This window comes from Mesocricetus auratus, unplaced genomic scaffold (assembly GCF_017639785.1).
Source record: "Mesocricetus auratus isolate SY011 unplaced genomic scaffold, BCM_Maur_2.0 Super-Scaffold_100019, whole genome shotgun sequence".
Lineage (NCBI taxonomy): Eukaryota > Metazoa > Chordata > Mammalia > Rodentia > Cricetidae > Mesocricetus > Mesocricetus auratus.
In genome coordinates this window covers 10,533,509-10,547,420 of record NW_024429200.1, presented here as the reverse complement: position 1 = coordinate 10,547,420, position 13,912 = coordinate 10,533,509, and the positions used below count along the sequence as shown (strand labels likewise).

The 13,912-nt window shown below is 45.5% G+C and overlaps 1 long non-coding RNA gene across 1 annotated transcript; it reads right to left on the bottom strand.

Moving 5' to 3' along the window:
- Window positions 1-2,454: 2,454 nt before the first annotated feature.
- On the bottom strand, window positions 2,455-11,734 carry LOC121133033. The gene is made up of 2 exons (XR_005869770.1): window positions 8,461-11,734; window positions 2,455-7,733 (listed from the first exon to the last, which is right to left on the bottom strand). It is a non-coding gene; the product is annotated as an uncharacterized LOC121133033 (long non-coding RNA).
- Window positions 11,735-13,912: the final 2,178 nt, after the last annotated feature.

Genomic DNA, 13,912 nt, shown 5'->3' with positions numbered 1-13,912 from the left:
TGGTTCCTGCATTTGTTGGCTGTGTGATTCCCCAGGAAAATGACTAGTTCTCCAACCCTGTCTGTGCCGGGTGGGTATTGCAGTGGTCCCCTGCCACAGAGAAACCTGGTGCAGTGCCTGGTGTTGGGGAAGTCCTATTATTTGCCTGTTATTTTTCAATAAAGTACTGTTGAGCCAATAGGAATCTAGATGGGTGGGACTAGGAGTCCAGGAGGATTCTGGGAAGGAGAAACACAGAGAGTCAAGATGTAATGTCATGGGGGTAGGAAGCCCGGAACCATTCTCCGGTAAGAGAACTACTTAGATTAACAATTATGGGGTAATTACTTAAGTCAGAGCTAGCTAGTAAGAAACAAGCAAGGCCAACAGCTTCATAATTAATATAGCTTCCTGTGTGTTTATTTGGGAACTACAATGCGGCAGAGCCCAGGCGACTGGCAGGTGATAAACCAAAGCGGCTAGCAAAAGGAAAAGCTTCTCTTAACAGCCTGGCCCATGCCTCTGACATGTGTTGCTGTCATCAGCCTCTTCAATTTGTGTTGCATCAGGTTCTATGCTGGGGGCAGTTACAGGAATGAGGAACATGAACACAAAAGTGAGTCTTCCCTGTCCACTCTAACCCCGGAACAATGATCGTAGGACTATTCCCCCGGTAACACCAGCTTCTGGGCTAGACACCAACAGCATGTGGCAGACTATGGGTGAGATGGCCGTCAAGCACATGGTAGTTACATTTCACTTCAAGGGAAGAACTCTCACAGTTAAATAAAAACATAAAAATGCCATCGCGGAAAATATCCATGACTTATCCAAAATGCTAACAGCCTCCTTTAAATTTCTTCTTGGTAAGTATCCCAGAGGGCAACAGCACAAAATACCCCATTACAGCTTCCACCTCAGGACCAAGCTTCTAAAGTAAAGCCACACCTCATAATTTATACTCTCTCTGCACAGTTTGCCTCTAGCTCATTATGTAGCCCAGGCTGGCCATAAGCTCTGCCTCAGTTACCAAGATGTCAGAGTTACATGTGTGTGCTGACCACACATCTGTGGCAGCAGGCAAGGGTCTTACTTGCCTTGTTATCCTGTCATGTAACCTCAGGGTTTCTGCGCATACCCCAACTTTGTTTCATTTAACTGGTGGCAGTTTTTAATATTTTAGCAAAGTGATACTTGGGAGACAAGTTCCATCCACATGGGCATGACTCAGCCTAAAGGCAGCATTCCTATGACACCGTCCCTCAGGATTCCCTGTGGTGAGTGGCTTCATGCGCCCTCCACACAGCCTATGACCTCAGCAGCCTTATTTCCTGCAGACCTAACCTTGGAGCTAACTCAAACCTAGCTGTGTATTTAGAAGGTGATTCATATACTCTGTGCATACCACAGAGATGAGTGGGGTGTATGTGTGTGTGTGTGAGCCTTTGCATCTGTCTTTATGTTTTAACACTATAATAATAATAATTACAATAATAGTAATAATATGTAAGAGGAAAGTTGTGTATCTCCCCAACTTGCTCCTGGCTAATTTCGTAAAAGTCGAATAGTGTCTGTATGCAGCATTTGGGCCTCTGTAAAGCCACTGGGCCACCCTGGGCCATAGTCCTGATGCAGCAGCACCTGACGGGGTTAGGTAAGTAAAGACGGTTGGGAAGCAGCAAGTGGAGCACAGACGCGCTAGGAGGGGGACATTACTTTAAACAACACTTTATCCCCACCCGAAACCATCTGCTTAGAAATACACCCGTCTGAATATGCTGGACTTCATTTAGGTGATGGATTTCTCTGGATATTCTTGGAGTTAAAAGACTCTGTTGGCTAGGCTTCTAAAACACAACTGTCCCCTCTGCTGGGAAACAGGATTTGGAACCCAGGTGACATTGGGTAAATGTGTCCCATGGAAGAGGTCAAAGCAGAATTCTAGTAAGGAGGGAGTCACCAAAATTCCTGCCAAGAAAGGCACCTCCCCCGAATGACTGTAGAAATGTTACCCCACTAGACCTCATACCCCCTCCCCAATCCCATGGACAGAGCCTCACCTAACAGCCTCAAATTCTAACTCAAGAGCCAAATTTGGTGATCTTCACCATGGTTAAGTACTACTTAGAAAAGCGATGGAGGAAAATCCTCCTCCTAGATTTCTGAGGAAGAATGGGTATTAATTAATGTTCAATGGTTTATCTTAGAAGTCACACATGGTTGATAAAGAAACTATCAGTGCAACTGTAAGTATTTTTACAGATGCAAAACTGAGGCTAGCATGGGGGAAAGCAGTATGGTCACTGCCTTGGTGAGCGGAGGCAAGTCTCTCCAGGCAGGCTGGGAATGTCCCATCCATCTGGCTGTGTGCTGCCCCGAGAAGCAGGGACCAGCTAGTTGTTATAGCACTGTGACCAACTTATGTCCAGGGTGTGGTCCCATCGAGGCTCACGATGACCTGAGAGTCTGTATTGGTGGCTCTCAGCCTGGACAAAGGGCTGGAGCTCTCTGACCTGAGGTCTTTGAGGACTTGCTGCTCCCTCCCTATGAACCAGGGCTGTTAGAAAATAGCCCTCTGGGAGGCACAGTCTGCAGTTCGAGGCTCTCCAGGGCAGTCTACTCTCCCAGTAAGGGCTCCCTTGCACAGCAACGTTCATCCGTCAGAAAAGCAACCTGGGACAGTGTCTGCTTTCAGGCTAGCACTGTGGTCCGGGCAGCTACTTCTGGTCAGGCCTAACCTTCCATCCCAGCTGCTGCACCATCTTGTCAAGAGACAACTACTGTTAGGGAAAGCCACCTATAACAGGGAACTAGGCTTAAGAAAAAAACTCATCACCTCATAAGCCTTGGAAGTCAAGCCATAAAGTTAGATAACAGAAACATGCTGGAAAATATAGTGTTCCTCAATATATACTGTGCTGCTCACTACGGTACTACTAATAAAAATTCCCACAAGTCCTCAAAAGCAGATCTGAAAATTAAAAAGAAACATACAAAGACATAACATGGATTAGGGAAAACTTCTATAAGACTCTTCTTGGGGTTCAAATGATGGTTTAGAAAGTATTACACCAATAAATACATGGTTTTAATAAAAGATTGGTAAAATATTAATTGTGGAACCATCATCCAGCAGGTGAATGGAAGGAGTTTAGCATAAAACTTTCAATTTTGCTGTGTATTTGAGACTTTATAATAAAATGTTTGTAAAAACTATGCTCACACCCTGCACTCAAGTGATACTACCCAGGCACTTCATGGCATCCTGCTACGGAACAAAGTGTGGGAACAGAAAATAACGGGAACACCAACTACCTGGGAAAGACCGATGACTCAGTGTACAATGCTGGGGGATTTACTCTGAAAAAAAAAAACATCTGAATCTTTGCTTCAGACCTTCCTTGTCATTTGTCAAGCTTAAGAAAGAAAAATAAAATTAGTTCTTAAAAGAATAAAACAAATATTGTCTAAGGTTTGAGTAGGAGGACAAGTCTTCAGTACAGAGGAGCAAGCTTTAGCCAGAGGAGAAACAAATGCCACTAACTCACCCAAGGGGGAAAAACAAAAAAAGACAGACAAGTGAAACGAGAAGTCAAAGAAGGGAGGAGGACTATCTGGCCCAAGTACGTCTCATCCATACAGAGATAAAAACTATTACAGAGAGCCGTATTTCACCAGAAACATTAGTGATGAGCATTGACAGACATCTACAAAAGAGAAAAGAGACTTGTGGACACATGAACAAAGCTCAGCTTACTAGGAAAAACTAACATGGTATGAGCGTGCTTTACATGCCTGCTGAATAAACGAACCAAAAGCAATGTAACATTCTGTCTGAAGACTACCAGGAAAGGTAGTAACAGCACCTATAAAAAGGCTGTGAGAAATTCCAAAGTCTGCTAAAAAATGTGTCTAGTATGGTGCAAATACTTGAGAAACAAGTCAGCAAAACCCATCAAAATCTTGTAGTCTGATTCCTTCAAGACCCACTCACTATTCAACATATCCTAAGGAAATTACAAAACAAAACGAGACAAGGTCTCTCTACATAACCCTGGCTGACCCAGAACTTGCTGCATGGGCCAGCCTCGAGTGCTGAGGTTAAAGGCATGTAGCACCACCCAAACCCACAAGAAACAAATTTCCAGTACTCATGCATTTTAGAGGATAACTACTGAAATATGAAAAAACTTGAACCTCAAAGGAGAGCACAATGCACCATTAAAATGCTTTAGCGGAGAAAATGCTCATCTAAAAAGTGGGCTAGAGCAAGGGTCCATAAAGCTCCTGCACTGTGAGAGGAGGTAGCTATGGGAAGAGACCCAAAAGCATTAGTATGTGACATTAACACCAGCCGATCTTCAGGAACTGAAGATAATTTCCCTTCTTTTTTATATGTGGAAATAAACAAGTCAAGTATACAGAAGCACACACAATAGTGCAAGGGGGGCTAAGAGATACAGGCTAGGGCTAGAGAGACATCTCAGAGGTTAAGAGCACTAGCTCCCCTTAACAGAGACCATGAGTTCAATTCCCAGCAACCACATGGTAGCTCACAACTTACTGTAATGAGATCTGGTTCCCTCTTCTGCCCGCAGGTATACAAGCAGGCATACCACTGTATACATACATAATCAATAAATCTTTAAAAAAAGAGATAAAGGTTAAAGGGTACATAATTTCTGTTATTTGAGATAAATCAATGGGAAGTATGGCTGAACAGCAGTCAATATAGTAGTACAGGGGAATTTAGGTGCTTTTACATACGTAAGTTTAACCATGTGAGATACAGGTATAAATTGATTTGACTGTCCATCAAAATGTATTGTATGCCTCAGACATACACAATGGAAACTTTTACTACCATAACTTGGAACCAAGTTTAAACACAAAGCCCAGGTGGATGAGGCAGAAAGGATTGAGTTCCATGTCTACCTGGGCCACATAATAAGTTTAAGGCCATTGAAGGCTACTAAAGGTAGACCTTGTCACCAACTAATAACCAATGCAAAAGAGAATGACCACTGCTTTGGAAAAGGGTGTACACACCAGTCAAGACCACCTGCTCATTTGAATTGTTTGTTCATCAAATTCGAAGTCCATGTCCATTAATCCGACTTCCTACTCACTCCTTCTCTCACATCCTCATTACCTAGTCATTGTGTTCTCTGTCACGTCACCTGTTCATTCCTCCAGGCCTGGACTTCCCTCTGGCATTGTTTCACGGTTCCACAGTGAGGGATACTACAAGCATTGTGCCCATTTTGCCTTATCCGCCTGCTCACTCCTCTCCCGGGAATCCACTCCTCCATGTGTCAGGAGCCCCTTTACCGTTTACCCCCACCACACTCTAAACCAAGTCCTTTCACGGCTGCCGGGTTGTCTGTCCACGTTGGATGTCTAACCAGGCTACCCTCTTGGGAATCATCAGGCCACCGTGTGTGGTACACTAGTCTTGTGTAAACTAGGGCTTCCCCAATGTCTGGCTCTCATTATTCCTTCCTGGACCCATGCCTTCTGCCACACACCTCCTAGGTCTGTGTCCCTATGTACCAGGTCCTCATGGGAATGGCTCACCACTAACTGCATCTTGCTAGCCTCGATGGCTGCCCTGTAAGGAGGCATTCCGTACTTCAACTGCATCAGGAAGTCACACAGGGTGGTGGCGGAAAGTCACGAGCCCCCACCACATGCTGCTTTATGTCCCCATAGTAGTGTAACTAAGCATCACAGTCTTCCTTTTGTGCCTGTCTACCGACTGGCCCTGAGTGACTGTTGAAAGAATAAATGTCCTACCACTCAAAATAGTTACTTTCTTTCGAGAAAATTATCATTCACATCCCTCGGCTCAACTATTTTGTCACCTTACCAATTTTTCACAGCCAGAAGATATATTAATTATTCCTGTGTCACAACAACAGCTCTTTGGATTTATCTGGATGTACTTACTCTCAGTGAGGCTATCATCAAAGTGTTACAAGCATTTCTAAACCAACAGCTATGCACTGTGCTACAAGTTAGGGAAAGTGGGCAGCATGGAGGCCCAAGGAGACAAGAGAAATCAAGCAGTTAGTGCATACGACCATCAGTAACAGAACCTCCCTTGCCTTCCAACTAAAACCCTCAGTTTCTTATCTTTTCACTGAAGGGTGTGTAATTCTGTTGACTGGGTATCAGCAACTCACAATCGCCCAACATCTTTCTTCAAGCATGACTCAGACTGAGTACAGTGACTCTGACGAACGTCAAACCCAGCCCTTTTAGCCTTCATCTTATACTCCTTTTAACACACTCAAGATTCGTGTCTTCCTTTTCCACAATGGCTCCGATGCTACTCAACGGAGCTAATGAACAATAAAGACTGTATTTTTTCAAACACTGTTCCTTTTGCATTCAACAACATCCTCATATGCTTACCCTGCCACACTTCTTCCCAGGAATATAACTATGAAATGCTAGAGGAGTTACATCCTCAAGTTCAGGCGACTTGTGCTCCTACCTGACTTGGGGCACACACCATGGAAACACTAACCAAAGAGGGAAGGAGAGAAAGACTTCCTGAATTGATTTGAGAAAAAGTGGGTAAAGCTGTTTACTATGACTCTTTAGCTCTCTACCCTGAACTCATAATTACCTGACTAAATAGGCAGAGTTCTGGGTCCCACGTGTGACACTCCTGACAACAACACTTTCTAATATTTACTGTTAGTCATGTGTCCTCCATCCTTTGTCCTTTTCTCTGCCTCTGACCTCCACCCAGCAGCCTCATGGACTGGCTTCTGGCCGGGTTATTTCCTGCTCTTAACACAGCAGTTCTTTGGGAAGCCTAACAGTCCAGTCAGGATAAGGCCCCAGGGACCAGCTCAACCTCCTACACCTGGGGCATCTACAGAGGCTTCTGTGTCTATGGATGTCCCCAAGTGCAACCAAATGTTGTGTATTGGTGCAGTTAAAGGAATTCATGGCTTCACCAGAATCTCAAGGGGCGGGGGAGTGTCTAGCATCCAGAACATACTGATAACTGTACTCTAAGGCACTGGGATATAACTCAGTACACTCAATAAATAAGACACACCATCTCCACCTTCTACTCAGCCCGCTGGTGAGAGAATGAGAATACCCATAGTAACCACCCACCAAGTATCCTTTGGATGTAATTTGAGGATGTGATTAGGAGGCAAGAGTCAGCATACTCAACACAAAGGCAATACTGTATATGCAATGTCATGGCTGTCTTCTCTCAACCTCTGCTTTCACACAGGTTAGGCAGACTTTCTTTGCTATCTTCTGAAGTTCATTTGCTAGTACTGGTATATAATCAGAGTATCAGGACTCACAAGCCTCTCTCATAAATATTACATCACTTGTCACAAATGCACATCTTTCATTTTTTCCTACAATATACGGATTTATTTGCTATTATGCTTTAAATAATAAAGAAGCACTTAGTGCACCAAAACTGCAACTGTAGTTTTATCTGTATGCTCTAAAGATATAAATAAATCTAAATTCTGTTTCCATAGTTGCCCATAGATTATGTTTGTTTCTGAAGTTATGCTCACACCCATAGTACTTTCCATGCTAAGTGAAATGTATTACAAATACACCAGCATCGACAGTTTTTGGAAGCCCTTCCTTAGACAAAATGCCAGTTAGAAGTTTCTAGGCAAGATTCTGAGAACCAGAAACTGTTGTCACACATACTCACGGTTGACCGGTCACCCAAGGATCCCCAAGCAGAGGCTGGACTTGTCCTGGAAGCAGAAGATTGAATTCCATTAGAAGAGCAGAGGGCAGGCCGGCAGAAACTGAGTGCCAGCACAACCTTCCTCCAGCCCATCTCAATTGCAGGCCCAGGGATTCTGCAGTCCTCAAGCATTAACAATCAAACCACACTAGGTTGTTTTCCCAATTCCTATGAAATGAGTCAGTAGGTCAAGCAACCGATCCACTTGAGAGAACAATCCTTACAGATACACTCCCCGTTTCCAGTAACCCAGCTCCTCTCTGCCCTGGATTAAAGTGGTCCCACTGACCCAGGAGCCCACAGGGCCTGGCAGACCCAGTGTGGATGCTGACAGCCAGTCTCCCCTGGGGTTAGCATTTGCTTTGACAGAAGGTACAGCTGGTATAGGGCCACATGGGTCAGCTTCCGTAGAGTTAGTTTTGGGACCAAGTAAGTCATTTGTCTTTTACCCCAAAGATGCTTAAAATAAACATAGAAACCCAATTAATTACACCTCTAAAAGTCCCCTCCCCCCAAAACCCAAGCCACTTCCTTCTGCAAAAATACCTTCTCCTCCTCAAAAGTTCTCCGTGTTCCAAAGACTGGGTTTCACTATCCACACAGCTAAACAGCTCCCCGGGGCCCTGCTGTCCGGCAGTGCACAGGCGTGTGCAAGAGCCACCGGCGTTTAAATCCTGCCTTTTAAATCTGTGAGTCAAGCTGCTCAACACCTTCGGAAACTACCACCTACTCACCCAGAAGAGAGCCGTTTCATGTAGTTAGTGACCTTCTGCATCGGAAATCACCAGCTACTACCGGTGAGAGGTCGGTAATTCCAAGAACTCATCCATGCAGGCAAATCTAAGGATACACAACTTGACACAGACCAGGCTAGGTCGGCTGTGACAGTTCTTCAGTGGCAGACTTTTGCTTTCTGAATCCAAGGGGTTTACTTTCCGTTTTTCTTTCTTTCTTCTCTTTCTCTCACTGTTTTTTTCTTTTTAAAGACAAGCTCTCATTCTGATCCTGAGAAACTGTCTGTCTGATCAGGCCACCAACTGAAAACCTGCCATTATAAACGAGGGATTTCACAATGCTCATTCCAAACTCTGCGGCTACTCATTTCTGGAAGTGACTCACTGAGGAAGAAGGACTGTTGGGGGTGGGAGGGAGGGAGCATTTTTAGGAGACAGCCTGCATTCTGAGAATAGAGCAGAAACTCCAGAGTAGCTACCACGTGTGTGCCCCGACCCCGGCCCAGCGCCCTGAGTCACCCTTCCCCCAGACAACAGGCAATGACCAGTCACCTCGTGAAAGCCACTTGGCTGTGCACCCAACCAGCCCTGCGCCTGCCCCTCTGGGGGCTACTTTCACATAAGCAGGAGAGGCAGCCACACCTGCCACCTGTCAGGACTCTGGGGCTGGTGAGTAACCAGCATCCAGCGACCACTTCCTGTGAGTATTTCCAAAAGACCTCGTGCTATTTCCTTTAGAAAAGCAAGTGAAAAGCAGAGCTACGGAGGGAGGAGAAACCACCCCAGCAGTGAAGCTAGAAGCTTGCAATGTAGTCGATGTTTACCCAGCCACGCCTAGTTTTAATTTGGTTTCCCAACCCCTGTGTAATTAAGACAGCCGAAGAGAATAGCATGGGGTGGGGTGGGGGTGGGGGTGATTCACAAATGTGTAGACCTTCTGAGCGCGTGACCAGAAAAGTAATTTTAAGATTCAAGAGAACCAATTTGAAGCTGGCTAGCGCATTAACCCTTGCAGGAAAGACAAAGTTGTTTTTGTCCCCAAATTTCAAACATGGAAATCCTCTTTCCTCCCAGATGACATTCACCAGACTCTACTGCCACCCCCTAGGGTTTTTCAGACCTGTCTGAGGGCACAGTCACTTAACAGCAATCCATGTGTGTCATCCGACAGTCAGGCATCCTTTGAAGCTGACAACAATATGACATTTTGTATTTTGACAAACCTATTAACTTGTTTCACATAGAAGAGAGCGGGAGATCTTGACGACCTGAAAACATGGGGAGGGAAGGAGAACTGCTCCAATTCCTGGTCAAGGTAGTCTCAAGGGCGACGGGGCTTGTTCTGAGCAGACATGGGGCCACGCTGGTGAGAGGGTAGCTTACTCTTCCTTCCTTCCTGCCCCTCCCCCCTCTAGATTCACTTATTTATTACAGATAATAGTGCTCTGCCTACATGCCAGAAGAGGGTAGCTTTTTCTTAGGAGTTTGTCCTGCCTTCACGTTGGGCGAGGGTGTCAGGATGGGGGGGGGGGTCAAGGCCGGCAGGGAACACAAGTGTCTGCTGTAGGCCGTTGCTGATGGAGACAGACCATGTCCGACCTGCATGCTCTTCAGTGCCTTTGGATAGTTGCCCTGACACTTTTCTTCCTCATTTTCAGATACTTAAGATGGGGCACACTGTTTCTGTAATTTTTACAGATGGTTTGCTGTTGTTGTTTGCTTTTGACAGTACCGGGGACTGAACTCAGGGCTTCACACACTCTAGGGAAGCCGCTCTCCTGCGGGGCCACTTCCCAGGCTATCACACTGGTATTGCTGAAGAGCGCAGGAACCATTTTCATAATGTAAATACAATTTACAAGTCAGGGCAAGTCAAACAGCGCTATAATTGGAGGTGAGAATATACTTACTATACCAAACCATACTCATCCCTTCTGCCCTGTCCAAGTGAAGGTCCTCAGGGAAAGAGAAGATTCCTCTACATCCTATGGCTGTTTCACTGGTGGAAGGAAAAGCATCTGAGGGTAGCTCAAATATCTCATTTCCCCTCTTGGTACAGGAAGCTTCCCTCCTCACAGTGTAGAACACATCCTGGGCTCAGATCTCAATGGCTGTGTGGCTGGTCCTGGCCTATCTCTGATTGCTGATCAGGACAGTCTTAGGAGAAAGGGAAACAAGGTCAAACCAGAAGCTCCTGACGCAGAAGCTAGGGAGGGGCAGAGAGCACGCACTGAGCACGAGGCAGCTGCGAAGGTCACTGCTATCCTTGAGAGGTGTGCTCACCTGGTAGGCTGGACACTCAGAATGTGACAGAATTCCAAGGCTGATCCAGGTCTAGCTGTCACGTTTGCATTGTTGTGGACACTGTTCAAGTGTACAGGGTCCACCCTCTTCAAACAAACTAAAACCCTGACACAAAAGCACTCCCCATACTTAACATTTACTCAAAGTTCCCCTTTAGACTATGCAAACACTTGGATTCTTCACGATGCTTTTATGGACAGGAGACACAGTGGCCTCATGAAGATAGGAAGCCAGAGCTGGGTCCCAGCTAATCTGCGCTTACGAAAAGTCACCCAACCTATTCGGGCTACTTTAATTGTCCATAACACGCAGGCCTGGCTCAGACACTGCCCAAGCTACTTTCAGGGAAACCTTACAGGTTAAGGTCTATTACCCCATCCTACAGGCAAGGGAACCGAGGGAGCTTGAGGACTTGCCTAAGGAGAGCCACTATCAGTGGATAGTGGAGATGGCACCCAAAGTCAAGGGACTGTGACCCTCCTGACCCGTTCTTCAGCCCCCTCCAAAGGGGTGCACCCTCCAGTGAAAGAACACCAGGGGAACCATCTAAAAGCCACAGAGTGGCCCTGACGAGGCAGGTTTGTGAACATGTCACTTGCAAACATAGTTTCCTACACACTTTGAAATTTCTAACAAGTGCTAACACAAGTCTAGAATGAACAGGTCAGTCTGTCCACAGCGACATGTGTCTTACTAACTTTGCCTGCTGGATCTGTGACGCTACATTTGAGAAGCAGAGTGATTCAGAGCACCTGATTTCAACCTGGGTGGATGAAGGGGGCTCAAATCTGGGACCTCACATCTACATCCCTGCTCACGGAAACAACAGAGCCCCAACCGACAGAGGCTAAGAACGCACAAGGAACTAACACCTTAATCTCTCTCCAATGTCCATTCACCCTGGGGACGCATGAGCAGGGTTGGTGCGAGCTTCAAATGCCCTCCTCCCCCACCCTCCCTCCCTCGTGCATGTTTTTCTTCAGGGAAAAGCATCTTCTGCTACAAGCCCAAATGACTAGGAATTTAAACCTGAGTTTTACACAATTCTTCTCCCTTTGGACTTGCTTAGCTATATTCTTCCTCTGTCCCATCAAAGTGCCTTTCCTAAGTGCCTGTGCAGTAGGCTGTCTAAGGTGGCACTGTTGCGTCTCCTTGGTCTTGGTATCATCCCATATTTCAACCCCATGTACATTTGTACTTGGCCAAGAATGTTCCACACAGAATCATTACTGCTACTTGGCAGCCCAGCGCTTACCTAGTACGTTTGAGGCCCAGGATGAGATTTCCCCTCTCCTCCTCTGCCACAATTAATGGTTCTGTATATCATGTTGGGTCACAGAAAAAAAAAATACTTAAAAATGTCTTTCTAAACCAAAGGTATTAATAAGAAAGCTACACAGACCATTCTGGTATTTGTTTCTTTTGAGGCAGCGTAACAACTATAGGCAAGATTCTGGAAAACTGATGCGTGCTACATTTTTCAGTCAAAACTTTTCCACACCCAAACTTTTATTTGGTATTAAAAGTTCCTCCCTGTATTATAGTCACAAGATCAAGAATTATTTACTCCTATCTTAACCATTCACACACATTTCCTGCCATAAAAACTTGAACCTGGTTGGGATATTAAATCAACCATGCAAAAACTATAGGTAGATGTTTCAAGTTTATACTTTAGACTATGAAGGAGATGACTCACACACTCTTGGGAAACCTGCATCACACTTTCTCATCTTAGGTGACTAATCCCATTATGGCCCAGAACGAGCTCTGAGGGCAAAGGTGCTTCCCTTTTCTCCTGAGCATTGTCCTGGGGGCGGGGGGGAGCGCACTCTGGAGTGGCTGCAATTCACTTTCACAATTCAAGGTCCAGGCTTAAAATTTCGACAACCCGAAGACTTCTATGGGGTAGATGTGCCTATTTAGGTCATGTGCAAATTTTCTTGTCTAAAAGGAAACAAGCTTCGAAACTTCTAGGCTTCTCTGTGTTGGTGGGAAAAGCAGAACCAATGTACACAGGACTGAAAAATCCTGGGCTGACAGATTTGTTTACAAACCAGGCCTGTCAAAGTCTGTCCCTCAGTGCCACACAGCAGGATGCACGCCAACAAAACACACACACAAATGCACAGGAAGCTGGGGGACTAGCGTGGCTTTCTGACCAAGGTATGAGTTTGTGACTCCACCGGGCAGTATGCAATCCTGGGCTCAGGATTGAAATTCACGCACTCACACAATCACCCGCAGGTAGCTACGCACTCACATATTTCCAGACACAAGGATACACATAGACACATAAATTCCTACAATCATTCACACACTCATTACACACGGACATACATGTAGACATACTTAAGTATACCATTTCCACTCTCCTTCTTTGATACTTGTCTCCAAGTCATTTCTTCCTGGTGTCTAACCTATTTCAATGTGGAGATAAGACGCATTACACTTGATTTACCTTAACTAGAAGGACAGCCTCCGGCAAGCCTTGGGAGATGGACCACTGGCGGTCACCCTTCATCTTCACCAAGCAGGCCTGTTTGTCACCAAGCTTAGCCAGCAGTTGTCCCCCTCTGCTGCCTGTCTTCGCTGACCAGTGACTGGTGGAAGGCAGAGTAGACGATAGAAAGATGAAGTGTTTGTGGTTCCACCGACGTCACCGGATAGCCACACCTGTTGCATGAAGAAAAAGGCCGTCAAATGACTCCATGACAGAGCCACAACTATCACCTCCTGAAATTCAGTTTCTTGGTCACCACACTCCATAAGAATCTTCAGTTATTTTGTTGGGCCCATAGAGAAAAAAAATTATGTCTGTCAACTTCCAAGTTTTCATTAAAATTTTAAAAGTAAGTATGAAAAGTTTATATAAAATGCAAGTTCCTACGAAGAAGCCAGAGGTATATATGGTGAAACTTTATCTAAAAAAAAACCAAAAACAAAACACAAACACTAATTGCTCTCACAAGGGCAATGCTGGGTGCCATGAAGACTGTGCGTTTCCTGGGGTTACATACACAGGCTCTAGTCCTGTCAGCCAGCATGCATGGCTGTGTCAGTCACCACTCCACACTACAGGTCGAGAACCCCAAGTCTCAGGCAGGTGAGATGGCACAGTGGTAAGGGTGGGGGCCACCAAGTCTCA